Below are 27186 nucleotides of genomic sequence, written 5' to 3' on the forward strand. Positions count from 1 at the left end.
AAGGTGGAAAATAAGGACATTGAACAGGAGGACGTTTGCCTTCTGCGTGGCAGAGTGCAGCAGCATCAAGCACAACAAGTTGAACTAATTTAATTGACGTTTAGTTCCAGTAGTTGACAGTTGAATGCAATGATCATTCATCGACTATAAAATTGCTGGTGCTCAACATGCATGTTTGCATTCTGAGAGGCCAATGCAGCCCCTGTTTGATTTTTGTTTGCTTTTGAATATTGCTGAAAAAAGTGAATACTTTGAACTGTGTGAAGACTTCCCTGCATTCATTGGGGAACAGTGACTTGGAGTGTTGTAAGATGGATACAACTTGAGGATGGGTAAACTGGCTGGTCTGGTACTGAAATTTGTATCATCGATAGTCACAGGTGAGGTGCCGGAAGACTGGAGGTTGGCAAATCTGGTGCCTTTGTTTAAGAAGAGCAGTAAGGACAAGCCAGTTAGCCTGACGTCAGTGGTGGGCAAGTTGTTGGAGGGAATCCTGAGGAACAGGATGTACATATATTTAGAAAGGCAAGGACTGATTAGGGATAGTCAACATGGCTTTGCATGTGGGAAATCATGTCTCACAAACTTGATTGAGTTTTTTTTAAGAAGTAACAAAGAGGATTGATGAGGGTAGAACGGCAGATGTGACCTATATGGACTTTAGTAAGGTGTTCGACAAAATTCCCCATGGGGGACTGGTGAGCAAGATTAGATCTCACAGAATACAGTGAGAACTAACCATCTGGATACAGAACTGGCTCAAAGGTAGAAGACAGAGGGTGGTGGTGGAGGATTGTTTTTCAGACTGGAGGCCTGTGATCAGTGGAGTGCCACAAGGATCGATGCTGGGTCCACTATTTTTCATCATTTATTTAAATGATTTGGATGTGAGCATAAGAGGTATAGTTAGTAAGTTTGTAGATGACACCAAAATTGGAGGTGTAGTGGACAGCGAAGAAGGTAACCTCAGATTACAACAGGATCTGGAACAGATGGACCAATGGGCTGAAAAGTGACAGATGGGAGTTTAATTCAGATAAATATGAGGTGCTGCATTTTGGGAAAGCAAATCTTAGCAGGACTTATAAACTTAATGGTAAGGTCCTAGGAAGTGTTGCTGAACAAACAGACCTTGGAGTGTTGGTTCATAGCTCCTTGAAAGTGGAGTCACAGGTAGGTAGGATATTGAAGAAGGCATTCAGTATGCTTTCTTTTATTGGTCAGAATATTGAATAAAGGAGTTGGGATGTCATGTTGCGGCTGTACAGGACATTGATTAGGCCACTGTTGGAATATTGCGTGCAATTCTGGTCTCCTTCCTATTGGAAAAATGTTGTGAAACTTGAAAAGATTTACAAGGATGTTGCCAGGGTTGCAGGATTTGAGCTACAGGGAGAGGCTGAACAGGCTTGGGCTGTTTTCCCGGGATCATCGGAAGCTGAGTGGTGACCTTATAGAGGTTTATAAAAGTATGAGGGGCATGGATAGGGTAAATAAGCAAAGTATTTTCCCTGGGGTCGGGGAGTCCAGAACTAGAGGGTATAGGTTTAGGGTGACAGGGGAAATTTATAAAAGAGACCTAAGGGGCAACATTTTCATGCAGAGGGTGGTATGTGTATGGAACGAGCTGCCAGAGGAAGTGGTGGAGGTTGGTACAATTGCAACATTTAAAAGGCATTTGGATGGATATATGAATAGGAAGGGTTTGGAGGGATATGGGCCGGGTGCTGGCAGGTGGGACTAGATTGGGTTGGGATACCTGGTCTGCATGGACGGGTTGGACCGAAGGGTCTGTTTCCATGCTGTACATCTCTATGACTCTATGAGAAGTTGACTCGAAATTGAATCAGCTGTTGATGTTTCTTGTGCCCGTTTGATTGAACAACAAATACGTTTACATGAGCTAAATACATTTTTTAAAACACTATTAATTTAACAGGTGAAGAGTGTGGTGCTGGAAAAGCACAGTCGGTTAGGTAGCATCCGAGGAGCAGGAGAGTCGATGTTTCGGGCATAAGCTCTTCATCAGGAATGAGGCTTGTGGATTGGGGGCGCTGAGAGATAAATGGGAGGGGGGGTTAGGGCTGGGGGGGATAGTAGCTGGGAATGCGATAGGTAAATGAAGGTGGGGTGATGGGAAAGGACAGAGAGGAGGGTGGAGCGGATAGGGGAAAGGAAGATGGATAGGTAGGACCGTTCTAGAGGGCGGTGCCGAGTTGGGAGGTTGGGACTGGGATAAGGGGGAAGAGAAAATGCGTAATTTGATGAAATCCACATTGATCCTGTTTGGTTGAAGGGTCCCAAGATGTAGGATGATGCTTTCTTCCTCCAGGCGTCAGGTGCTTAAGGTTTGGCGATGTAGGAGGCCCTGGATTTGCGTGTCCTTGGCAGAGTGGGAGGGGGAGTTAAAGTGTTCAGCTACAGGGCAGTGGAGCCTACAAAAATACAAAACCATTCACCTTTTAATCAGTTTGCTCGGATACAGAGATACTGAATGTTCTACGCCATTGGACTACATGCAAAACTGTTTGCCTTTGAATGTCTTCTCACTGCCAATAAAACTTTAGCCTGCATCCATCCAAGAGAAATACTGGACATTCAAAATCATCGGAAACCCATTCACTTTAATCAGAGATCCAAAAACACCTCATCCAGTAATCAGGAGGCTCATTCAGTCCTGAGAGGAACAACAACAGCTCAGTAATCAAACACAGATTTGAGAGGAGATAACAGGGTACACAGTCTGTATAACTGGTAGTCCTGACCTGGAAGAGAGTGCCTTTTCCAACACTGAACCCCTGCAGAAACAGTTTCCTCACAGGCTCTAGCCCCAAAAAGCAGTTTTGGAACCAAGAACCACAGAGGTCAAACCGAGAAGCTGAATTGGGAAGACAACCAAGAGCATCATCACACAAAGGACATCCGAGACGGTATGAAGCCCAACCCAATGTTATCCGAACAAGAACTTCCAGACACAGGCCTGTTCCAAGCCAAGAGAACCAACGGCAAGAACCTCAGCGACTGGATGCACTTTAAAACTGTGTATTCCCCAGTTGTGAGCTGAAACTCCCAAGATCCCGAAGTTTCCACCCGAGCTAGCAGGGAGGGGAAGGTGGGGGTGGTAACAGTGCAGGGAACCCCAAGGGTAGAGAGCCCAAAGAAATAGTCTGTGATTAAAACTGCTGTTTAACTTTGAATAGTGTTTTAACCTTTGTTTAGTTTGATAGTGTGTCTAATTACTGTCCTCTGTAAAATTGTGTCAATTTCACTGTTTTATCACATTTGCCCATTTTAATTTCTTGTATTATACTTATCTTTTTGTAGTTATATAAATGCAGAGATTCTTTTGCCCTGAAGCACCTATCTACTGCTTTCTTCATTTCACATTCCCTAACGACGTCCAGGGTTAGAATCAGGGATCTGGGGTGATTCAAACCACGTAAATTCAGCAACTTACCGATCACAAAGCAGAAGCCCTGCAATATTTTAAATTTATCTAGTTTCTTTTATCAGCATTTGGCCCATATCCCTCCAAACCCTTCCTATTCATATACCCATCCAGATATCTTTTAAATGTTGTAATTGTACCAGCTTCCACCACCTCATCTGGCAGCTCATTCCATACATGCACCACCCTCTGTGTGAAAAAGTCTCTCCTTAGGTCCCTTGTAAATCTTTCTCCTGTCACCCTAAAACTATGCCTTCTAGCTATGGACTCCCTTACCCTGGGGAAAGACCTTGTCTATTTATCCTATCCATGATTTTATAAACCTCTATAAGGTCATCCCTCAGCTTCCAATGCTCCAGGGAAAACAGTTCCAGCCTATTCAGCCTCTCTCTGTAGCTCAAACCCTCCAATCCTGGCCACATTCTTGTAAATCTTTTCTGAAACACTTTCAAGTTTCACAACATCCTTCCAATAGGAGGAAGACCAGAAATACATGCCATATTCCAAAAGTGGCCTAATCAATGACCTGTACAGCCATAACTTAACCTCCCAATTCCTATACTCAATGCACTGACCAATAAAGGCAAGTGAACCAAATGTCTTCTTCACCATCCTGTCCACCTTTTACTCCACTTTCAACGAAACATGAACCTGCTCCCCAAGGTCTCTTTGTTCAGCAGCACTCCCAAGGACCTTACAATTAAATGTCTAAGTCCTGCCTTGCTTTGCCCTATTAAATTTATCTAAATTAAACTCCACCAGCCCATTTGTCTATCTGACCAAGGTCCCGTTGTATTCTGAGGTAACCTTCTTTACTGTCAACTACACCACAAATTTTGGTGTCATCTGCAAACTTACTAACCATACCTTACGTGTTCACCGACCACAGTTCTGCCTTCAACACTATTATCCCCTCGAGACTGATTACTAAACTTACTGATTTCGGACTAAGCCCCACTCTCTGCAAATGAATCCTCAGTTTCCTGACCCACAGGTCACAATCAGTGATGATTGGGGACAATATTTCATCCTCATTAACACCCAACACTGGAGCCCTCCAGTGGTGCGTACGTAGCCCCCTACTGTGCTCACTGTATACCCATGACTGTGTCGCCAAATACCGGACTAATTCCTGCTTCTCGGATGCTGCCTGACCTGCTGTGCTTTTCCAGCACCACTCTGATCTAAACTTTGGTTTCCAATATCTGCAGTCCTCACTTTTGCCTAATGCCATCTACAAGTTCGCTGATGACACCACCATAGTTGATCAAATCTCAGATAGCGACAAAACCGACAACCGGCAAGTGGTGGAAAACTTGGAAAAATGGTGCACTGAGAACAACCTAGATTTCAATGTTGGAACCAAGGAAGTCATTATTGACTTTCGGCGTGATGTTACTCATGCTGCCCCCTATACATTAGCAGCATAGAGGTGGAACGAGCGGAGAGTGTCAAGCTCCTGGGAGTGGTCATCAACAACAAACTTTCTTGGACTCTTCATGTGGATGCACTGGTTACAAAGGCCCAATAACGTCTTTTCTTCCTCAGGCAGCTGAGGAAATTTGGCATGGCGGTGAATACTTTTGCCAACTTTTATAGGTGCGCCATAGAGAGCATTCTGTCTGGATGTATCACTACCTGGTATGTCATTCAAGATCAGAGACGGTTACAGAAAGTGGTGAACTCAGCCCGGAAAATCATGAAGGCCAACCTCCTATCTATGGAATCCATCCACCATGCCTGCTGTCAAGGAAAGGCCACCAGCATTCTCAAAGATCCATCCCAACCTGGCAATGCTTTTCTACAACCTCTACCATTGGGGAGAAGGTACAGAAGCCTGAACACATGCACCAACTGGTTTTGAAATAGTTTCTACCCTACTGTTGTTAGAATACTGGATGGACTCACAAACTCAACATTCGCCTGTACCTGTGTTTTTGTTTTGCCACTATTTACCTATTACTTACTTAGCTATGCTATTTAACTATATGATCTGCCTGGATTACTCACAAGACAAAGCATTTCACTGTGCGCTGATACACGGTTCAAGAAATTCAATTCAATTCAATCCAAATCATTTATATAAATGATGAAAAGTAGTGGACCCAGCATCGATCCTTGTGGCACACCACTGGTCACAGGCCTCCAGTCTGAAAAGAAACCTTCTACCACCACCCTCTGTCTCCTACTTCAAGCTAATTTTGTACCCAAATGGCTAGCTCTCCCTGTATTCTATGTGATCTAACCTTACCAAAGTGTCTACCATGAGGAACCTTGTCAAGCGTCTTATTGAGTTTGATATAGATCATGTCTGCTGCTTGGCCTTCAATGATCTTCATCACTTCTTTATAAAATTCAGTCAAGTTAGTGAGACATCATTTCCCACGCATTTCTCCTAAAATCTCCATATCAAATTGTACTTTGTAGTCTCACTAAAAGGTTATTCATCTTTCTTTTGCTTTTTTTCCAGTGATGTTCCATTTTGAGAAGCCCCTTACAGTCAATTTTCCAGGAAAAGTAATGTGTATATTTTGCCAGAACACTATGTTTCACCTTATCTCGTTCAAGGTTTAGGCTTCATAACTAGAGCAATGTGCCTCTGACAGGCTTGTTATAATTATCTGTTATTTTCATTGAAACCATTTGTTTCCAGCTGTTGGTTGGATGAAGTTATATTAACAAAAAAACTGTACAAAACCTTGCTTTTTTCCATTTAGATCATTCCATTGCAAAACATGATAGGCAGTTTTGCTCATCTTTTAACCTGAATTTGTTTATTTTTATCTTTGCAGCCTTCTTCAATTGCTGCAGTCAATGAAAGTGTGGCAAAAGTGATATATTTCCAAGACAGCATTGTATATAGCTTGGAGGAGAATGTGCAGAGGCTAGTGTTCCTGCATCTGCTGCTCCTGTCCAAGTGAAAATCACACAACACGAGGTTATGGTCCAACAGGTTTATTTGGAAGCACCAACTTTCAGAGCACTGCTCCTTCATCAGGTAGCTGCAGAGCAGGATGATAAGGCACAGAATTTATAGCAAAAGATCACAGTGTCATACTTGCAACCGAGATAATATATTGAACAAACCTTTATTGTTATTAAGTCTTTCATCTTTTAGAATGGGTTGCAAGTTTCATTTCATTAATATATAAATTCCAGGACTTCTTTCAAATCACATTCTCGAAATAACTTAAGGATTTATAAAAAAGGGACATCTCAGCTCGGACAATGCATTGAAGGTGTGAGGTTAGAGTTCATCTGTAACACAATCTTGAATCAGACTGGTTCTGTTTCCAAAGTAGGAAATTGTAAAATGTTACATGGACTGACTGCCTGCAGATTGTGTGCTTTTAGAATGTATCTGCAAACACAATTCTGCAATTGCAAATTCATCCTATAAACTTATATGTGTGTGTGTGTGCATGTGACGGGAGAGAGAGACAGAGAGACAGAGAGAGAGAAATAGAGAGTGTATGCGTTTGAGAGGGAGTGAGTGTAAGAATGTGTGTTTACATGTGTGTGCCTCTTGGGGGTTGTATGTGTATGTGTTTGACATGGAGGCAAAGGGAAGGCCTTGGTGAGGCGTTCATCCTCATCGATAATGTGCCACAGGCTGGAAGAACATGGCGTGTTTCTTCACTCCCGGGAAGTACTGGAAGGTACCCTATCAGTCGCATCCAGTGTCTGTCTCCTGAGGAAGTCATTACAGCTTCTTGCTGCAGCACATCGGAACTGGTGATCGATGAATTGAGCATTATATCCTGTTCTAATGAGGGTGTCCTTCAGCACCTTTAGGTGCCCATCACGTTCTTCCTCATTTGAGCAGATGCTGTGTACATCAGTAGGGGAATGGCTTGTTTTAATGTGTGTAGGGTGGAAGCTAGAGCGGTGTAGCATCGTGAGGTTATTTGTGAGCTTGTGGTAGAGTGAGGTACTGAGGTGCCTGCCCTTGATGGAGATGTGTGTGTCCAAGAATGAGACAGATACAAAAGAGTAGTCCATGGTAAGTATGATGGTGGGATGAAACTTGTTGATAGTGTAGTTGTTTCAGTGACTCCTCGCCATGGGTCCAGAGGAAGAAAATGTTGTCAAAATATCTGGTGTACAGTAGTGATTGGAAGTCCTGTGCAGCAAAGACATCTTGTTCAAAATTGTGCATGAAAATGTTGGCATATTGGGGTGCAAATTTGGTCCCCATGGCTATTCCGTATGTCTGATTGAAGAACTTATTGTCAATGGTGAAGATGTTGTAGTCGAGAATGAAGCGGATGAGTTGTAAGATGATGCTCGGAGATTGAGTACTGAGGATGCTGCAGTGATGCCATCATCATGGGGGATGCTGGTGTAGAGTCCTGAAAAGTCCATTGTGACGAGGACTGTTCCCGGTTCGACTAATCCATGGGTGCTGAGTTTCTGTAAGAAATCTGTAGTGTTGCGACAGAAGCTGGGAGTCCCTGAACAATGGATTTCAAGATGCCCTCGACATAGCCAGAGAGGTCCTCACACAAGATTCCATTACCTGACACAACGGGACAGTCTTATGATCCTGCTCCATAGCTACCCGATGAAGGAGCAGTGCTCTGAAAATTAGTACTTCCAAATAAACCTGTTGCACTATAAGCAGGTGTTGTGTAGTTTTTAACTTTGTCCAACCTAGTCTACCACTGGCACCGCCACATCTTGTCCAAGTGGTAGAGATTGTGGGTTTGGAAGGTTTCACTAAAGCAGAATTGGTGAGTGACTGCAGTGTACATTGTATAAAGTATATATTACTGCCACAGTGTGAGTGAGTAAATGTTTAAAGTGATGGTTGGGGTGGAGATGAAGTGAACTATTTTGTCCAGGATAGAGCTGAACTTCTTGAATCCAATGGAGCTACATTTATCAGATCATTGGGAAAAATTCCACCATGAGGTTGAGTTGTTTTTTGAAGATGGTGGGCAGGGTTTTGGGAGTCACAGAAGCTCTTGTTAATGTATCAAGAACATAAAATCAAGCCCTATGAAACAGCAGTGGTGGGATCCTCATAAACCCTGAATCAGATGGAAAGAAAGATTGAAATGTATGGCAATGAAAGAAGCCATTTGGCCTGTACCAGCTATTACTAAACATCATTGTTGATATTGTTGAAATCTTGGGCTTCACTGGCAATAAGTTTCTTTAGTATGGGTTTGGCACATGATGGATTTCTGGGAAGTATACTGATATGGGGCATCAATTACTTCACTACAACACTGTGGTATGCCCCAAATAGGTTTCAGAACACATTGGGGGACTGCCCAGCAGGATTAAGTCCTAGAGTGGCAACCTGCTTCTATTTATGACTGTGGAAATAATGTTCATATCCTAACATTCTGTGATTAGGAAGAATTCTCAAAGGAATGTCCACACTTTGCAGCAAGGTTGTTTTCTAATTAACATCCAAAGGTGGAGGCAGAAAGAAAGGGAGGAAGAGCAGGCAACTGCAACATGTCCATACACAAAATAATGGGCTAGAAAAAGGCAATGAAAGCAAATCAAAATGGCTAAAGAAAGGATATCTTCAATGTCACTTTGTGAAATCAGTGATAAATAGTTTTAAGGATATGTGTTCTAAAGGCAGGAGGCCACTTTGAAATAGCACTGTTTAGACAGGGATATAGCAAAGATGTGATTCAGGTCAAGTTGCCAATAAACTCAACATTGTGACTTTCATTGTAAAAGTAGCAAAACCTCCATTACCCAACCCACGCCCCTCAGTACATATAAGTGTTACAAATTGATCTCACCCAACAGTAGAGTAGATTTTTGTTTGTCATTTCTACTATATACAACTGTAAAAAACAAGACAGTGTTCCTCCAGGACCAAGATGCTACATGGACAGCACAAACTACACAATCATACAAAGGGTGGCATAAAATGCATAAGATGTATAAAACATGCAAATTGCAGTGTAATAAAAGAATGATAATTAATACACGTTGTTCCAGCTTCAATTCAAAGTTGTGCAAAGAATTTCAGATGTAAAAGAATCCCATCATATAGTGTTAAGGAGCCTGATGGCTTGGGGGAAGAAACTGTTGCACAGTCTGACCGTAAGAGACCAAATGCTCCAGTATCTTCTTCCAGATGACAGGAGGGAGAAGCAATTGAGTGAGGGGTGTGTGGGGTCTTCCACAACACTCTTAGCCTTTCGGATGCAGTGTGTGGTGTAAATGTCTGTAATGGAGGGGGGAGAGAGACCCCGATGATCTTCTCAGCTGTCCTCACTATCCATTGTAGGGTCTTATGATCCGAGATGGTGCAATTCCCGAACCAGGCAGGGATGCAGCAGCTCAGGGTACTCTCAATGAACCCTCTGTAGAATGTGGTGAGGAATGAGGGGTGGGAGGTGGACTTTCCTCAGTCTACATAGAAAGTAGAGATGCTGCTGGGCTTTCTTGGCTATGCAGCTGGTGTTTAGGGACCAGGTGAGATTCTCCGCTAGGTGGATGCCAAGAAATATGGTGCTCTTCACGATCTCCACAGGGGGGTGGGCCGTCGATGTCCAGTGGAGAGTGGTCACTCTGTGCCCACCTGAAGTCAACAACCACCTCTTTTGCTTTGTCCACGTTCAGAGGCAGGTTGTTGGTTCTGCACCAGTCTGTTAGCTGCTGCACCTCCTCTCTGTATACTGACTCATCGTTTCTGCTGATGAGACACACAGCAGTCATGTCATCAGCGAACTTGATGATGAGATTCGACCTGTACATCACTGCTCAGTCTTTTGTCAACAGGGTGAACAGCACTGGACTGAGCACACAGCCCTACGGGGCCCCCATGCTTGGTGTGATGGTGTTGGAGATGCTGTTCCCAATCCAGACTGATTGACATCTCTCAGTCAAGAAGTCCAGAATCCAGTTACAAAGGGAGGTTTTACGCCCAGCAGACTCAGCTTTCCAATAAGGTGCTGAGGAATGATAGTGTTAAATGCAGAACTGAAGTCTATGAACAGTAGTCTGACGTATGTGTCCTACTTCTCCAGGTGGGTGAGGGCCAGATGGAGTGTGGTGGAAATGGCATCGTCTGCTGAGCAAACTGCAAGGTGTCCAGTGAGGGGGACAGCAGGATCTTAATTTGCCTCACCACGAACCTCTCAAAACACTTCATGATGATGGGTGTTAGCGCAATGGGGCAATAGTAATTGAGACAGGACACTGAAGACCTTTTTTGGCATGGGGACAATTGTCGCAGCCTTGAAGCACATTGGAACTAATGCGCAGCTCAGGGAGATGTTGAAGATGTCCGTGAGAACATCCGCCAATACGTCAGAGCATCGTCTGAGCACTCTGCCAGCCACTTAAAGGCCCCAGCACACTGAAGTGTAAAACTGTAGGTAAAAAGTAATAACTTATAACAAAATGGTGTGTGAATGCCTCATCTTTCTTGTCAGTCCCTTGGGCTCAAGAATAACTTGCTTTCACTTCATTACACTGTAATGGGTTCTTAGATACTGATAAATTGTGATTAGGAGACTCCGTCACATGCAGAGTAAGTGTACCATGAAGAGCTGAACAGTGTTAAGGTGTTTGGAAGTTTGTGTCATTTTTCTAATGCCTCAACTTTCTCTCTACATGCTGCCAACAAAGTCTTTGGATGTATTTGTTGCCTTCCCAAATATATCTTCTCCATTTTGATTGGTCACAAGCTTAGTACACCCAGAAATTGGCAGCGATGTTTCATCTCTTTAGGAATGCTTTAAAAGACATCCAAAAAGTGTTCCATTCATCCTCTAGGAACACTGCTGTTGCAACTGGGCTCCAGGTAGACCCAATTTATGGTGTCATAAATCCAAACAACATCCTGGCCAGAGGAGCTGGGTTTTGGGTGTGAATAATTTACTGCAGGAGGGAAAGAATTGTATCTAGTTGTATAATGATTTAGATGCGCAGCTCAAGGAGATGTTGAAGATGTCCATGAGAACATCCGCCAACTGATTATGTGAAAACATTTGTGCCTGTGATGTCTTGTTTGTGACAGTGGGGCTCAGGACAGTGGGGGTAGGGATACATCACAGCCCAGTCACTGGAGCGCAGGCCTCAATTGAAATATTGCCTGCAATTCTGGTTTCCTTCCTATTGGAAGGATGTTGTGAAACTTGAAAGGGTTCAGAAAAGATTTACAAGGATGTTGCCAGGGTTGGACGATTTGACCTATAGGGAGAGGCAAAAATAGGCTGGGTCAGAGGCTGAGGGGTGACCTCATAGAGGTTTATATAATCATAAGGCACATGGAGAGGATAAATAGACAAAGTCTTTTCCCTGTGTGGGGGAGTCCAGAACGAGAGGGTGTAGGTTTTGAGTGAGAGGGGAAAGATATAAGAGGGACCTAATGGTCGATTTTCATGCAAAGGTTGGTACGTGTATGGAATGAGCTGCTAGAGGAAGTGGTAGAAGCTGGTACAATTACAACATTTAAAAGGCATCTGGATGGGTATATGGCTACATCTGCGGGAAGTGCACCCAACTCCAGCTCCTTGAAAACTGTGTTAGGGAATTGGAGGTGGAGCTGGATGAACTACAGATCATTCAGGAGGCTGAGGGGGTAATTGAGAGGATTACCGGGAGTTGGTCACTCCTAAGGCTCAGGACAAGGACAGATGGGTTACAGTTAGGGGGAGGAAAGGGGACAGACAGACAGTGCAGAGATCCCCTGTGGACATTCCCCTCAGCAATAAGTATACCGTTTTGGATACTGCTGGGGGGATGACCTACCAGAGGAAAGCCATAGTAGTCAGTTCTCTGGCACTGAGCCTGACACTGTGGCAAAGAAGGGAAGGGGGCAGAATAGAAAAGTACTCATGGTAGGGGACTTGATAGTTAGGGGAATCGGCAGGAGAATTTGTGGTCAGGATTGCGATTCCCGGAAGGTATGTTGCCTCCCTGGTGCCATGGTCCGGGACGTTTCCGATCGGGTGTATAAGGTTCTAAAAGGGGAGGGCGAACAGCCAGAAATCGTGTTACATATTGGCACTAATGATATAGCCAGAAAAAGGATTGAGGATATAAAAAGTGATTTCAGGGAGTTAGGATGGAAGCTGCAAAGCAGGACAAACAGAGTAGTATTCTCTAGTTTACTACCGGTGCTACGAGATAGTGAGACGAGGAACAGGGGGCGGGCGCAGCTTAACACGTGGCTGCGCAGCTGGTGTAGGAGGGAGAGCTTCAGATATGTAGATAATTGGGATGCCTTCTGGGGAAGGTGGGACCTGTACAAGAAGGACGGGTTGCATCTGATCTGGAAGGGGACCAATGTCCTGGGTGGAAGGTTTGCTCGAGTAGTTCGAGAGGGTTTAAACTAGTATGGCAGAATGTGGGAACCTGAGCTGTATATCGGAGGTGAGAGTTGATGCAGATGAGGCAATAGCAAGAGGTAGACCAGCTAGTGGGAAGGATTTTCCTGGGAAGGAACCAAGGGATCAGTTAAAGTGTGTTTGCTTTAATGCAAGGAGTATCAGGAATAAAAGTGATGAATTTAGAGCACGGATCAATACCTGGTGCTATGGTGTTGTGGCCATAACAGAGACATGGGTTTATTCAGGGTAGGAATGGTTGCTGGATGTTCCAGGGAGGGGGTGTAGCACTACTAATCAGAGAGGGTATCACAGCTACAGAAGCTTCCATTGTCGAGGAAGATCTGCCTACTGAGTCAGTATGGGTGGAAATTAGGAACAGCAAGGGAGCAGTCACCTCATTAGGGGTTTACTACAGGCCCCCCAATAGCAGCAGGGAGATTGAAGAAAGCATAGGTCGGCAGATTTTGGAAAAGTGTGAACATAGTAGGGTTGTTATAATGGGTGACTTTAACTTTCCCAATATTGATTGGAACCTCCTTCGAGCAGAAGATTTGAATGGAGCTGTTTTTGTAAGGTGTGTTCAGGAGGGTTTCCTAACTCAGTACATTGACAGGCCGACAAGGGGAGAGGCCATTCTAGACTTGGTGCTCGGAAACAAGCCAGGGCAGGTATCAGATCTTGTGGTGGGAGAGCATTTTGGTGATAGTGACCACAATTGCCTCACATTCTACATAATTATGGAGAAGGAGAGGATTAGGCAAAATGGGAGGATATTTATTGGGGAAGAGGAAACTATGATGCGATTAGACATGAGTTAGGAAGCATGGACTGGGAGCAATTGTTCCATGGTAAAGGCACTATAGACATGTAGAGACTGTTTAAGGAACAGTTGTTGCAAGTGATGAATAAATATGTCCCTCTGAGACAGGCAAGAAGGGGTAAGATAAAGGAACCTTGGAAGATGAGAGCGGTGGAGCTTCTCATCAAAAGGAAGAAGGTAGCTTACATAAGATGGAGGAAGCTAGGGTCAAGCTCAGCTCTAGAGGATTAAAGGTGGGCGAGGAAGGAGCTCAAAAATGGTCTGAGGAGAGCCAGGAGGAGGCACGAGAAAGGCTTGGCAGAATGGATTAGGGAGAACACAAAGGCATTTTACACTTATGTGAGGAATAAGAGAATGGTCAAAGAAAGAGTAGAGCCGATCAGGGATAGCATAGGGAACTTGTGTGTGGAGTCTGAGGAGGTAGGAGAAGCCCTAAATGAGTTACTTGCTTCTGTCTGTACGAAAGAAACGAACTTTGTAGTGAATGAAACCTTTGAAGAGCAGGTGTGCATGCTGGAATGGATAGAGATGGAGGAAGCTGATGTGCTGAAAATTTTGTCAAACATTAAGATTGACAAGTCACCAGGCCCGGACCAGATTTGTCCTCGGCTGCTTTGGGAAACGAGAAATGCAATTGCTTCGCCACTTGCGAAGATCTTTTCATCCTTGCTCTCCACTGGAGTCGTACCTGAGGACTGGAGAGAGGCAAATGTAATTCTTCTCTTTAAGAAAGGAAATAGGGAAATTCCCGGCAATTGCAGACCAGTAAGTCTCACGCCTGTCGTCTGCAAGGTGTTAGAAAGGATTCTGATGGATAGGATTTATGATCATCTGGAAGAGCATGGCTTGATTAAATGCAGTCAACATGGCTTTGTGAGGGGCAGGTCATGCCTCACAAACCTTATCAAGTTCTTTGAGGATGTGACTAGAAAAGTTGATGAGGGTTGAGCTGTGGATGTGGTGTATATGGACTTCAGCAAGGCATTTGTTAAGGTTCCCCATGGTAGGCTCATTCAGAAGGTCAGGAGGAATGGGATACAGGGGAACTTAGCTGTCTGGATACAGAACTGGCTGGCCAACAGAAGACAGGGAGTGGTAGTAGATGAAAAATATTCTGCCTGGAAGTCAGTATTCTACAGGGCTCTGTCCTTGGGCCTCTACTGTTTGTAATTTTTATTAATGACTTGGGTGAGGGGATTGAAGGATGGGTCAGCAAGTTGCAGATGACACAAAGGTTGGAGGTATTGTTGACAGTATAGAGGGCTGTTGTAGGCTGCAGCGGGACATTTACAGGATGCAGAGATGGGTTGAGAGGTGGCAGATGGAGTTCAACCTGAATAAATGCGAGGTGATGCATTTTGGAAGGTCAAATTTGAAAGCTGAGTACAGGTTTAAGGATAGGATTCTTGGCAGTGTGGAGGAACAGCGGGATCTTGGTGTGCAGGTACATAGATCCCTTAAAATGACCACCCAAGTGGACAGGGTTGTTAAGAAAGCATATGGTGTTTTGGCTTTCATTGACAGGGGGATTGAGTTTAAGAGTCATGAGATCTTGTTGCAGCTCTATAAAACTTTGGTTAGACTGCACTTGGAATACTGCGTCCAGTTCTGGTCGCCCTATTATAGGAAAGATGTGAATGCTTTGGAGAGGGTTCAGAGGAGGTTTACCAGGATGCTGCCTGGACTGGAGGGCTTATCTTATGAAGAGAGGTTGACTGAGCTCGGACTTTTTTCATTGAAGAAAAGGAGGAGGAGAGGGGACCTAATTGAGGTATACAAGGTAATGGGAGGCATAGATAGAGTTGATAGCCAGAGACTATTTCCGAGGGCAGAAATGGCTAACACGAGGGGTTAAGCTGGTTTTAAGCTGGTTGGAGGAAAGTATAGAGGGGATGTCAGAGGCGGGTTCTTTACACAGAGAGTTGTGAGAGCATAGAATGCGTTGCCAGCAGCAGTTGTGGAAGCAAGGTCATTGGGGATATTTAAGAGACTGCTGGACATGCATATGGTCACAGAAATTTGAGGGTGCATACATGAGGATCAATGGTTGGCACAACATCGTGGGCTGAAGGGCCTGTTCTGTGCTGTACAGTTCTATGTTCTATGAATAGGAAGGGTTTAGAGGGATATGGACCAAGTGCTGGCAAATGGGACTTGATTAGGTTAGTATATCTGGTTGGCATGGACAAGTTGACCGAAGGGTCTGTTTCTGAGTTGTACCTCTCAATGACTGTATGGCTGTAGATGGCCTAGAGAGCTTGGGTTGAGAACAGGCTTGCTGTGGTCAGCTCAGAGGCGAGGAGCAGAGCTGGGGACCTAGGCCTACAGCAGCACTTAATTCTGTTCCTACCCCTCCATTACAGAGGATGGCTTCTAGCAGCAAATTAGTGCCACTCTTCTGTGTTGTGAATTCCTTAATTTCGAGATTTCACATCGTCGAACACAAAAAGAATTTACATTTTATTAATTTTGCATAATGTTGCAGTGTTGATGAACAGTTGGAGCAGAATTTTACATTACTAATTTTGAGTTTCAGGATTTCCAAGGTATTTGCAAATGAAGATAACCACATTTCACAAAGTTTCAACATCATTAAGGCACAAGTTATGTTACTTATTACTAATTGCTGGCTTTGTTCCAATACAAAATTTGGGCAAAGACTTTAAGCGTGGCAGAAATACCCTAATGGGTTCCTATTTTCCACTTCCATCTTTGATATTACTGAGTATTGAGTCTGGTGCTTCTGATGACATAATGAAAATGTTATTGCAAATGTTTGGGGCCATTCTAAGTTGATAATGCATCTTTCCCTGTGCACCTCAGTGCCATCATCTGGGTCTTTAATAGTGATTCTCCTTTGTTAATCATGACATGTTTTGTCAATAAGATTTTTCAGACACTGAAACAGGGTTTGGGGCACATCATGGCATTCTCTAGCATGATTTTGTAATTATGTGGTAATGTTACAGTATTATGTTTTCTCCTCACTACATAGCATTTCAAACATAAGTTGAGTTGAGAAACGTTCAAAATGATCTCCTTACTCTCTAATTGCAAGTCAACCATCATATTCATCAGTAGAACTGTTAAAGAAGTGAGATATTTCTTCTATGATTTATTTTAAAAGCTTTAATGTTTGTCTTTGAATTTTTCTGTTAATGAAAATGATGCACACCAGTACTAGGAATTGAATTTATTTTTAACTTTGGGCTCCAGTGTTACCTGCAACTAGATCCAGGTCCTAGAAACTGGGCTGATATAAGAAGAAATTATTTGCATTCTGATCCAAGGACTTGCCTTAACCGTAAACGGCACCAACATAACTTTTATAATTTCCACTAGCCATTCTTTTCTTTTGAGCAGTCTGAATGTATCGTATTTGTATCAAATAATGCTCATTATTATTCTATGTATCCAATCTGTTTCACTTTGAATATTTCTGCAAGTATACATTGTTCCAAGAAATTGCTAGAGCTCTGGTAGCATCTGTGAAGAGAAAGCAGAGTTAATGCTTCAAATCCAGTGACCCTACTTCAGAACTGATAGTAGCTTGGAAAGGGTGAAATATATGCTGATGATGGGGGAGGGAAGAGAGATGGGGGGAATGGTGGAGACAGAGCCCAGAGAGAAAGAAAGAAAGATATTTAGGTGTATAAAGAGATGGTTGCTAGTAAGACAGGAAAGTAGAAAAGCTGATAGTGTGGACCATGATTAGTTAAAAATGGGTTGGCTATGCTGAAAGCAGCCTGTGTCATATGTCTGGGCCTTGCTGGGTGTGGGGGTGGGTAAAGGAAAGTGCTCAGGCTCTAAAATTATTGAACTCAATATTGAATGCAAAAGGTTGCAGGGTCCTCAAGTGGAAATCGAGATTCTGTTCTTAGCACTTTAGCAGGCCCAAAAATGTTGGCCTGGAAACATGATGGTGTGTGGAAGTGGCAGGCAACTGGAAACTGCAGATAGAATGTAAGTGCTCTGCAAACTGGTTACACAATCTACGTTTCATCTTCCCAGTGTACAGGAGACCACATTGTGAGCAGCGAATACAGTAGACTACATTGAGTGAAGATTAGAGTGGTGCTGGAAAAGCATAGCAGGTCAGGAATAATTCCTGATGAAGGGGCTTTTGCTCAAAACGTCGATTTTCTGCCTGACCTGCTGTGCTATTCCAGCACCACTCTAATCTAGACTCTGATTTCTAGCATCTGCAGTCCTCACTTTTGCCTACATTGAGTGAAGTGCAAGTAAATCATTGCTTCACACAGGTGTGTCTGGAGCCTTATTTAGTGAGGGGTGAGTAGGTAAACAGACAAGCTGGTGCACCTCTGCGACTGTAGGGAAAGGTGTCAAAGGGATGTGAGCGAGTATTGCGAGTAGAGGAGGGGTGAGCCAGGATGTCTCAGAAGGAACAGTCCCTGTGGAAGATTGATAAGGGAGGAAAGGGGCAAATATGCCTGGTGGCAGCTGCAGTTCTACAGAAAGGTTACTGAACTCAAAATATTAATTCTGCTTTCTCTCCACAGTTGCTGCCAGACCATAAGGTGGAGGAGAAGAATTGGGCCATTCTGCCCATCAAGTTTGCTCCACAATTTGTTCATGACTGTCACGTTTCTCAACTTCATTCTGATATAAGACCATAAGATATAGGACCTGCTGAGATTTCTCCAGCAATTTCTATTTTTGATTCAAATCTTTAGCACCCGCAGTTCGTTGTTTTATTTGAATATTATTTCATCTCTGTTTCACCCAAGTTTTGCTTTGTAAACATTTGGTCAACGCATGCTCTTATTAATTTGACGGAGGTGCAATTCCCAGCCTCAACGCCACAAGGAACTGTTTGCGATCGCACTGTTGCCTGTCGACCTGCTGTTCTCAAGCAAACGGCCAACAGAGCTCCAACATGAAAACAGAGCAGGTTAGCTTTCCAGGATGGAGATGGGAGTGTGGGATCTGGAAAATTCCCGGCTCCTCGCCGACAATCCAGTCCCTATTACGTTCGTGGTGCTAGGGCATTGTTGTTAATGAATTAAAACAGGAAGTATTGGAAACAATGAACAAATCAGGAGATGTCTTTGCAGGGGGAAAAAAAGAGTTCGGGACTTCTCATTCGAAGTGCACATTGTACGTGATGAACAGGCCGGAAGCAAGTAAATAGAAGTAAATTCCCAGGCAAGAACGCTGGACGGAAATGCAGCAATTTCGGAGAGATAGAGCAGTGTGTGAAGATTAAGGTGCACCTTCTTCCCAAACAAGTAGAGAGGCAGCAGGATATTAGGGCGGGGAGGATTTCCTCAGAAAACATAAAGTGCTGGAGAAACTCAGCAGCATCTGTGCAGAGAGTGGCAGACAAGAATTTCGAGTCCAATGTGACTCTTCCACGCATTTCCCATTTGCGCGATGCTGTCATCTAGTGGTCAAAACTTTCAGAAAACTACTGGAATTCTCCACCTACTGGCTTCCTCGACCCACTGTGACAGCAGCACAGCTCGCACGAAAATAACAGAGCGACGACCAGCTGGCGAACGAAAGAGCATGATTGTGAAAGAGGGTCTCCTTGAATGACCCTTAGAATGAGGGAGGGCTTACGAACCCCAGCACAAAGTGCGCACGGCCGCTTTTTCATTGTAAAGTTGCAGATCCGCAGCTAGATGGGAACTCCACTTTCGGCCACTTTAGTTTTGTGCTGGGGTTTTGGGTGTTGCTTAGGAGTGGTTATGTTGGAGGAGCAAATGATAGGCTCCAATCTCAACCAGGCACAAGAGCGAAACTTAAAAAACCCTGCTGTCATTGTTAACAACAAAACCACATACCATCTGAAAACATTGTTAGGTTTGAAGAATCCAGGGCAGCAAAATTTGAAGACCTGAAACTAAGAGAATGCCGAGAATGCTAAATCTAAACATACACATCTACATATATAATTGTGATGTACAACATATGAAGTAGGTTTCATTGCTCAAATCTGCTGTCCGCCACAAGGAAGACACAAACTGAAGATGAGAAAGGGCGCTGGTCCAGGGTCACTGACCTCACACTTCCCCCTCAGCGCTGTTCCCTTTCTGCTCTCTATTCTGCTTTCCATGAATAGCCCTCGTTTCCTCAGAAGTTCGATTCAAATTGTGATTTTCCAACCGCTCAGATTGAAAGTGTCGTTTCGAATTTGAAAGCTGACATTTAAAGAGGTATTTTTTTCACTGCCCGGATTTACTGAAAGCCGCGAATCCCCCGTATGCCGGGGGCGGGGGGATACTGATTTCTGACACAGAAACTTCACCCACAGGAGGATAAGGATCATTTCCGTCGAATTCCTCCCACCACGCATACATGAAGGTTGAGGCGCTGTAGGGACAGGCTCGACGCACCCAGCTCCATCGTCCAGCTTGCCATTTCGTTTCCTCACAACGCCCAGGAAATTCCCCTCCTTCCAAATTGCTGTCGGGCTTTGCAGTCTGCAGGAAATATCTGGCCGTGTTTTAAAGGTTGTATCTGCTAACTTGGGTTAGATGTGAGTCGAGAAGACACAGGCCGCATCGCAGGCGGTTACAGACAACAGGATTTCTCGCAATTTTAAATTTGATTTTCACGTCTTGTCTTGGAGCTACAGCACACACAGGTGTGGAATACCAGAATTGTCACAGCGCTGAAGGAGGCTGATTGTCCTTACAATTAAGGATGTGTTCCTGTTATGATGTCAAAGTATATCTATGCTTCATTTTCATACAACAATTTAATTGCCAAATTCTTAAAATCCCTAGGGTTATCATTGACCAAAAACTCAACTGGACTGGCCACATAAACACAGTGGCTACAAGAGCAGGTCAGACCTTAGGAGTGTTGTAGCAAGTAACTCACCTCCTGACTTCCCAAAGCTTATCCATGGCACAAGTCAGGAATGTGATGGAATACTTCCCACTTGCCTGGATGGGTGCAGCTCCAACAACACTCAAGAAGCTTGACAGTGTTCAGGACAAAGCAGCCGGCTTGATTGGCACCACATCCACAAGCATCAATTCCCCCTGTCATTGACCCTCAATAGCAACATTCTGTATTGTATACAAGATGCACTGCAGAATTTCACCAAAGATCATTCCACAGCATCTTTAAAACCCACGGCTACTTCCATCTGGAAGAACAAAAGTAGTAGATATATGGAAACACCACCACCTGCAAAGTCCTCTCTGTGCCATTCAACAGCCTGACTTGAAAATACATTGCTGTTCCTTCAGCCCTGTTGGGTCAGCATCCTGAAAATACTTCCCTAAGGGCAATTGGCGATGGGCAATAAATGCTGGCCAGGCAGTGATTCTCATATAGAGTCATAGAGATGTACAGAATGGAAACAGACCCTTCGGTCCAACCCCTCCATGCCGACCAGATACCCCAATCCAATCTAGTCCCACCTGCCAGCACCCGGCCCATATCCCACCAAACCCTTCCTATTCATATACCCATCCAAATGCCTCTTGAATGTTGCAATTGTACCAGCCTCTACCACATCCTCTGGCAGCTCATTTCATACACATACCACCCTCTGTGTGAAAAAGTTGCCCCGTAAGTCTCTTTTATATCTTTCCCCTCTCACCCTAAACCTATGCCCTCTAGTTCGGGACTCCCTGATGCCAGGGAAAAGACTTTGCCTATTTACCCTATCCATGCCCCTCATAATTTTGTAAATCTCTATAAGGTTACCCTCCGATGCTCCAGGGAAAACAGCCCTAGCCTGTTCAGCCTCTCCCTATAGCTCAAATCCTCCAACCCTGGCAACATCCTTGTAAATCTTTTCTGAACCTTTTCAAGTTTCACAACATCTTTCCGATAGGAAGGAGACCAGAATTGCACGCAATATTCCAACAGTGGCCTAACCAATGTCCTGTACAGCCGAAACTTGACCTCCTCCTTTACTCAATACTCTGACCAAGAAAAGAAAGCATACCAAATGCCTTCTTCACTATCCTATCTATCTGCGACTCCACTTTCATGGAGCTATAAACCTGCACTCTAAGGTCTCTTTGTTCAGCAACACACCCTAGGACCTTACCATTAAATGCATAAGTCCTGCTAAGATTTGCTTTCCCAAAATGCAGCACCGCACATTTATCTGAATTGAACTCCTTCTGCCACTTCTCAGCCCATTGGCCCATCTGATCAAGATCCTGTTGTAATCTGAGGAAACCCTCTTCACTGTCCATTACACCTCCAATTTTGGTGTCATCTGCAAACTTACTAACTGTACCTCTTATGCTTGCATCAAATCATTTATATAAATGACAAAAAGTAGAGGACCCAGCACCGATCCTTGTGGCACTCCACTGACCATAGGCCTCCAGTCTCCACCACCCTCTGTCTTCTACCTTTGAGCCAGTTCTGTATCCAAATGGCTAGTTCTGTGAGATCTAACCTTGCTAATCAGTCTCCCATGGGGAACCTTGTCGAACGCCTTGTCCTCTTTGTTACTTCTTTAAAAACCTCAATCAAGTTTGTGAGACATGATTTCCCACCCACAAAGCTATGTTGACTCTCCCTTATCCCATGAGTGAATAAAAATAAGAAACATTTCCAGTCCAGTGACCCTTCTTCAGACCTGAAGAAGGGTCACTGGACCCAAAACATTAACTCTGCTCCCTCTACAAATGCTGCTGAATTTCTCCAATAATTTCTGTTTCTGTTTCAGATTTCCAGCATCAGCAGTTCTTTATTGTTTATTTTTAAGAAAATGTGATGGCTTCCCCAAGGTGACAAAGCAATATATAAAGGATCCTCAAATCCAGAAGTTTGCTCTCCCAAAATGGGAACTCCTAAGGTCAAGTTCCTGCAGGAGGAGGAACCTGATTTATGACAGAGCCAGCTCATTAAAATGTCTTCAGTTGGGTTGCCAACACTGGACATATTCTTGGAGGTTTAATCATGTGGCCTCTTCCTCCCAACATTGCCACAGGTTGCCTGCCATTTCCACCTGCACAATACACACCTGGACATGACAAACAGTGAGCAGAATTGACTGTTACTTGATTTGCATCAAAGAATCAACAAGTCGATAGCCTTTATTCCAATGTTTAATATGAAAATCACTAATAAGCAAAAATGTTGAATGAACCACCTTAAAAAAATCTTTTGTGTGTATGTCAGTTTCTTGAAGATTCAGTTTTAATTCTTGAAAACTCCAGGACAATCTAAGTCTTCAGTCTACATCCACACCGCATGCAACACCCATATCATAAAGTTAAAATGGAAAACAAAATGAGGCAAATCTGAGTCAAGACTTATTTGCTCATCAATCACCACTCTATAAGGAGTTGAGTAGAACTGCTTCTGGAGCTATTCCAGGTTTAACCGCTAATCCATGGCCCTGCTGAGCTTCATTGCAAAAGTAATCTATAAACTGGCTGTGTGCAGTGTCCAGAATATTTGGTCAGATGGAATGAAGATATCAGCTGACATTTTCTGAATGCACAGCATTCCAGATGGCCTCACCTTTTTTAATACCACCTATTGTGATTGAGTTTGGAAGAGTGCAGTGTCTTTCTCTAGTCCCACTACACACCAGGCCACAATATAAATTTCATTATTTTACCCAGTTCCTGGTACGGTCAATTGCACGCTTTCTCTAAAGTAGACCTAAGACAAAAAAAGATGCACTAACCAGACTTCTTTGATAAACACAAAATTATTAGGTTGTTAAAAACAAAGCCTATTCAATGACTCTGAAAGACTGGTTAACTCACTTAGTTTGGAATATGAAAATGTAAACACTTACCTCTCTAAATAACCCAAAACACAGACACCAGATAAAGAAGAAAATATGGATTACTCTCTGCAGAGATTCACTTTGGGAAAATAATAATTGTTTGTAGCCAATGCATCCTAATTCATGAAGGAAAAGTAGAAAACAATGTAGAATGTTCAGAACATTGTTGGTCTGATGTTGTGGTTCACAAATACAAATATGGTCAAATACATGCAGTTGTCTCTGGGATCTTTGTCACTGCAGCTTGTTCATAAAGCACAATATTGAAGGTTCTCCTGGATGCTCTTCAGGAGAGCAATCAGGGTTTAGATTGGATGAGGGCCCCAGGCACTACCCTGCATTACAAGAAGAGGATATTCTGACATAGGAGAGCTGAGCTGGGTTGCTCTTTTCCTTCTCTGATTCATACAATCCCTACAGTCCAGAGAGAGGCTGTTCGACCTATCAAGTCTACTCTGACCCACCGAAGAGCATCCTACCCTATCTTTGTAATCCCACATTTACCATTGCCAATCCAACTAGCCTGCACATTGGGCAATTTAGCTTTGCAAATCCAACTAGCCCGCACATCCCTGCACACTATGGGCAATTTAGCATGGCCAATCCGCCTAACCTGAACATCTTTGGACTGTGGGAAGGAAACCAGTGCAAACCCAATGGAAAACCAAACAGACACAGGGGGAATGTTCAAACTCTACAGAGACAGTCACCCAAGGCAGGAATCAAACCCGGGTCCCGGGCAGTATGAGACAGCAGTACTCATCACTGTGCCACTAAGCCACTCTAATTGGCCACCATTGGCCAAAAACTGAAAAATCCAAACAATCGCCACAACAGAAGCTGAAAGCAGACAGGGTAAACCCAGGCATGAGGGTCTGCAGTAAACAGTCATCACAAGTCATTTAAAATTCAAAAAATGCTCCATTAAAGATAATCCACTGTCCTTTCTCTAAACTAAATCAATGGAGGTATTCTTTAGATTGAAGTCCCCTGAAGGTATTAAACCTGAAGCTACACAACAATGAACCTTCTTTGTCTGGCAGTCAGACCTCTGCCTGCTCAAATCCCCTTCAGAAACTTTTGCTGTAGCTCAGTGTTTCTAGATCTGGTCTGACTTGTATCCCCAATGCTTCATTCACAGCCAACTTACATTAGTTCTGGAAGGGATATGTTTCTGGGGTGGAGGGAGGGTGAGAGTGTGTAGCCAAAGTGGAAAGTTGAGTTGAGATCTGAACAAGATCAATCATTATTTCATTGAGTGGCAGAGCAAGTTTTTCTTTGACTCTACCAATGTATGGCATTTTAATGTATTACAGCTATAAACAATGTTGAATTATAATCTATTATTAGCTCCAGCAAGGATTTAACCAAACATTGTAAAGCACCAGTCTAATAGTTGGCATACCTGCTTAAATGATCATAGTTAATTACCTGTAAGGCAAGAAGGAAATTGTTTTGGGTAGGTAAAACAAAGTCAGAGTTAAGGAAAGATGCTGTCCTGGAATTTTTTAGAAAATTATACATAACAATTATGTAGTCTAGTTAATTTTCAGTGGGATTTCCCTCAATTTTGAAATGATTCTTTTTAGCAAGTTGGTAATGGGTTATTTTAAAGGAATCATCTGATCTGCAGTTTCACATTTAAAGATAAAGGACTAACGAGTAGAAAGGAAGCTGCTAAAAAAATGTCATTATGTTATGTCTGCAGGAAAAAGCATTCTGTGAATTAAATTTTTCTTCGTTATTAGAAATGATCAAGAATGGAGACTTCTCAAAAATTATTTGTTACTTTTCCCAACTCCGTCAGCTGCTTTTATTATTTGGAATCTTTTGTGCCAGTAAAATAATTGACATAATACAAATAGATGCACAGATTTGCATCAGCATTATCCATTTGTCAGACTTAAGACTACATTCTGTCACTCCTATTATTCTACCATCACATGGAAAAGTTCCTGACTGTCTTGGTCAGTTTGAAACAGTTTGAGTTAACATCCCTTCTTGTACATGCCAGCCAATGCAATACTACTAAACATAACTTCATTGAAAAGAAGCTTCAACCACTGTCAGTGGCCCTTCCAGTAAACTTGCCGTCTGGCTTGTTGCCTGATAATTTCTTAACAAGAACGGGAACCGTCTTTCCTATTCCTGTTCTAACTTGATGATTCAATGACTAATTGTTCGAAAGACAGCCGGCAAACTTTGGAAGCACTTTTTAAAAAACTCATTTATGACATGAACACGTCACTGCCTAAGCCAACATTGATTGCCTCCCCGTAATTGCCCAGAGAGCATTTGAGAGTCAACTACATTGCTGCGAGTCTGGATTCACATGTAAGGATGGATGTTTCCCTCCCTAACAGACATTATTGAACCAGATGGGTTTTCCTGACAATCAACAATGGATTCATGGTCATTATTAAACCCTTAATTCCAGATATTTATTGAGTTTGAATTTAGCGTTCCCAGAATGTTACCTGAGTCTCTGGATTAACAGTCCAGTGATAATACCACCACTACAAATTCTCTCCTCAAATTCAAATTTGAAATGTCTTGACAGACAGAGAAGTATCATCCATTGCTTAATTTTGTTTTATCATCACCCCAGTGTCTGTAAGATATTCAGCAGTCTGGGAGGGAGAGGCTCTAAGCTCATCCTTTTTGGAATTCTTTACCATCCAGATTATGTCCCTGTCCACATTGTCTTTTTAATCTCTCTTGCTTGCAGGCTACATTTCACCTCCTTGAGTATTTGATCATATTAATGTTACCCTAAGAAAGACTATGCCTCATACCATCCCCATTACTGCAAATGCCCCTTCAATCTATAATGTAAAGTTATGGAACTGCTGTTTGTTCTGAGAATATGCCAATTTTAATATTTTGTCCTTTTCCAAGATCCCTAGTAGGTCCTTGCATGATCAATACCCTGATGATCTTCTTTCCCATGTTATATACTTTTTGAATAGTGCTCATCACTTTGGATATCCATAGTTAATTCACCATCCTTTACGCTTATTCTTCATCTTATAATTAATATGATACAAATCAAAGACCTGTTACATAATAAGCCATCTATTTTTCTCCAATTATCTCCAAACTCTCTACTATAGTTTCCTTATCTGGCTGTCTTCATTTTATTTATGCCTGGTGGTTCTTTTTTCTGTTTTTATCAAGAACAAGTATAACATCCTGTATGCTCACCATGCTCCCTGAATCCTCATTTCATTGAAGTTGGGACTTCTCACAGACTCCCACTCTGATGCAATGGGTAATTTAGCCTAAATTAACCATCAAGAAGCTTAGAATATCAGATGGATGAACCATTTTGAAGTCAATGAAATCGGAAGGATATAAAAGAAGCTGTCTCCTGACTATAATCCATTTTATGATGCTGTTATGTGCAAGGCAAAGATCCATTCTAAGGACATTGTTTGTAGAAGCATCTGAAAACCCAGGCAAGGAAGGAACCATTTCCTTTCTACCAAAATGTTATTTTGTTTCTTGAGCTTGTTTTTTGTTGATGCAGCAAGTATGAGAAAAAAGCTAACTAGATTAGATTAGAACTATATTTTTGATTTATGTTCATTCTTACAACTACACACTGGTGTGGAGCAATTCATGTTCTATATGAAACAGACACTTGTTTGAACCGTTAAAAGAAGACAATGTTCCACCTGGAGATAACTGTGATTAAACTGTTCAACATATGAACTAATTTCCTTCTAACTATTTAACAAAATCATGGGCAGCTTTAACACAGTAAGTAGAAAGAAAATATTCAATGGCAAAAGGATCCGCAGAACTAGGCACAGAATTAAGATGATAAGCAAAACATATTGTTGAGACCATCACAATTTTT

Source organism: Chiloscyllium punctatum, chromosome 6 (assembly GCF_047496795.1).
Source record: "Chiloscyllium punctatum isolate Juve2018m chromosome 6, sChiPun1.3, whole genome shotgun sequence".
NCBI classification, from domain to species: Eukaryota; Metazoa; Chordata; class Chondrichthyes; order Orectolobiformes; family Hemiscylliidae; genus Chiloscyllium; species Chiloscyllium punctatum.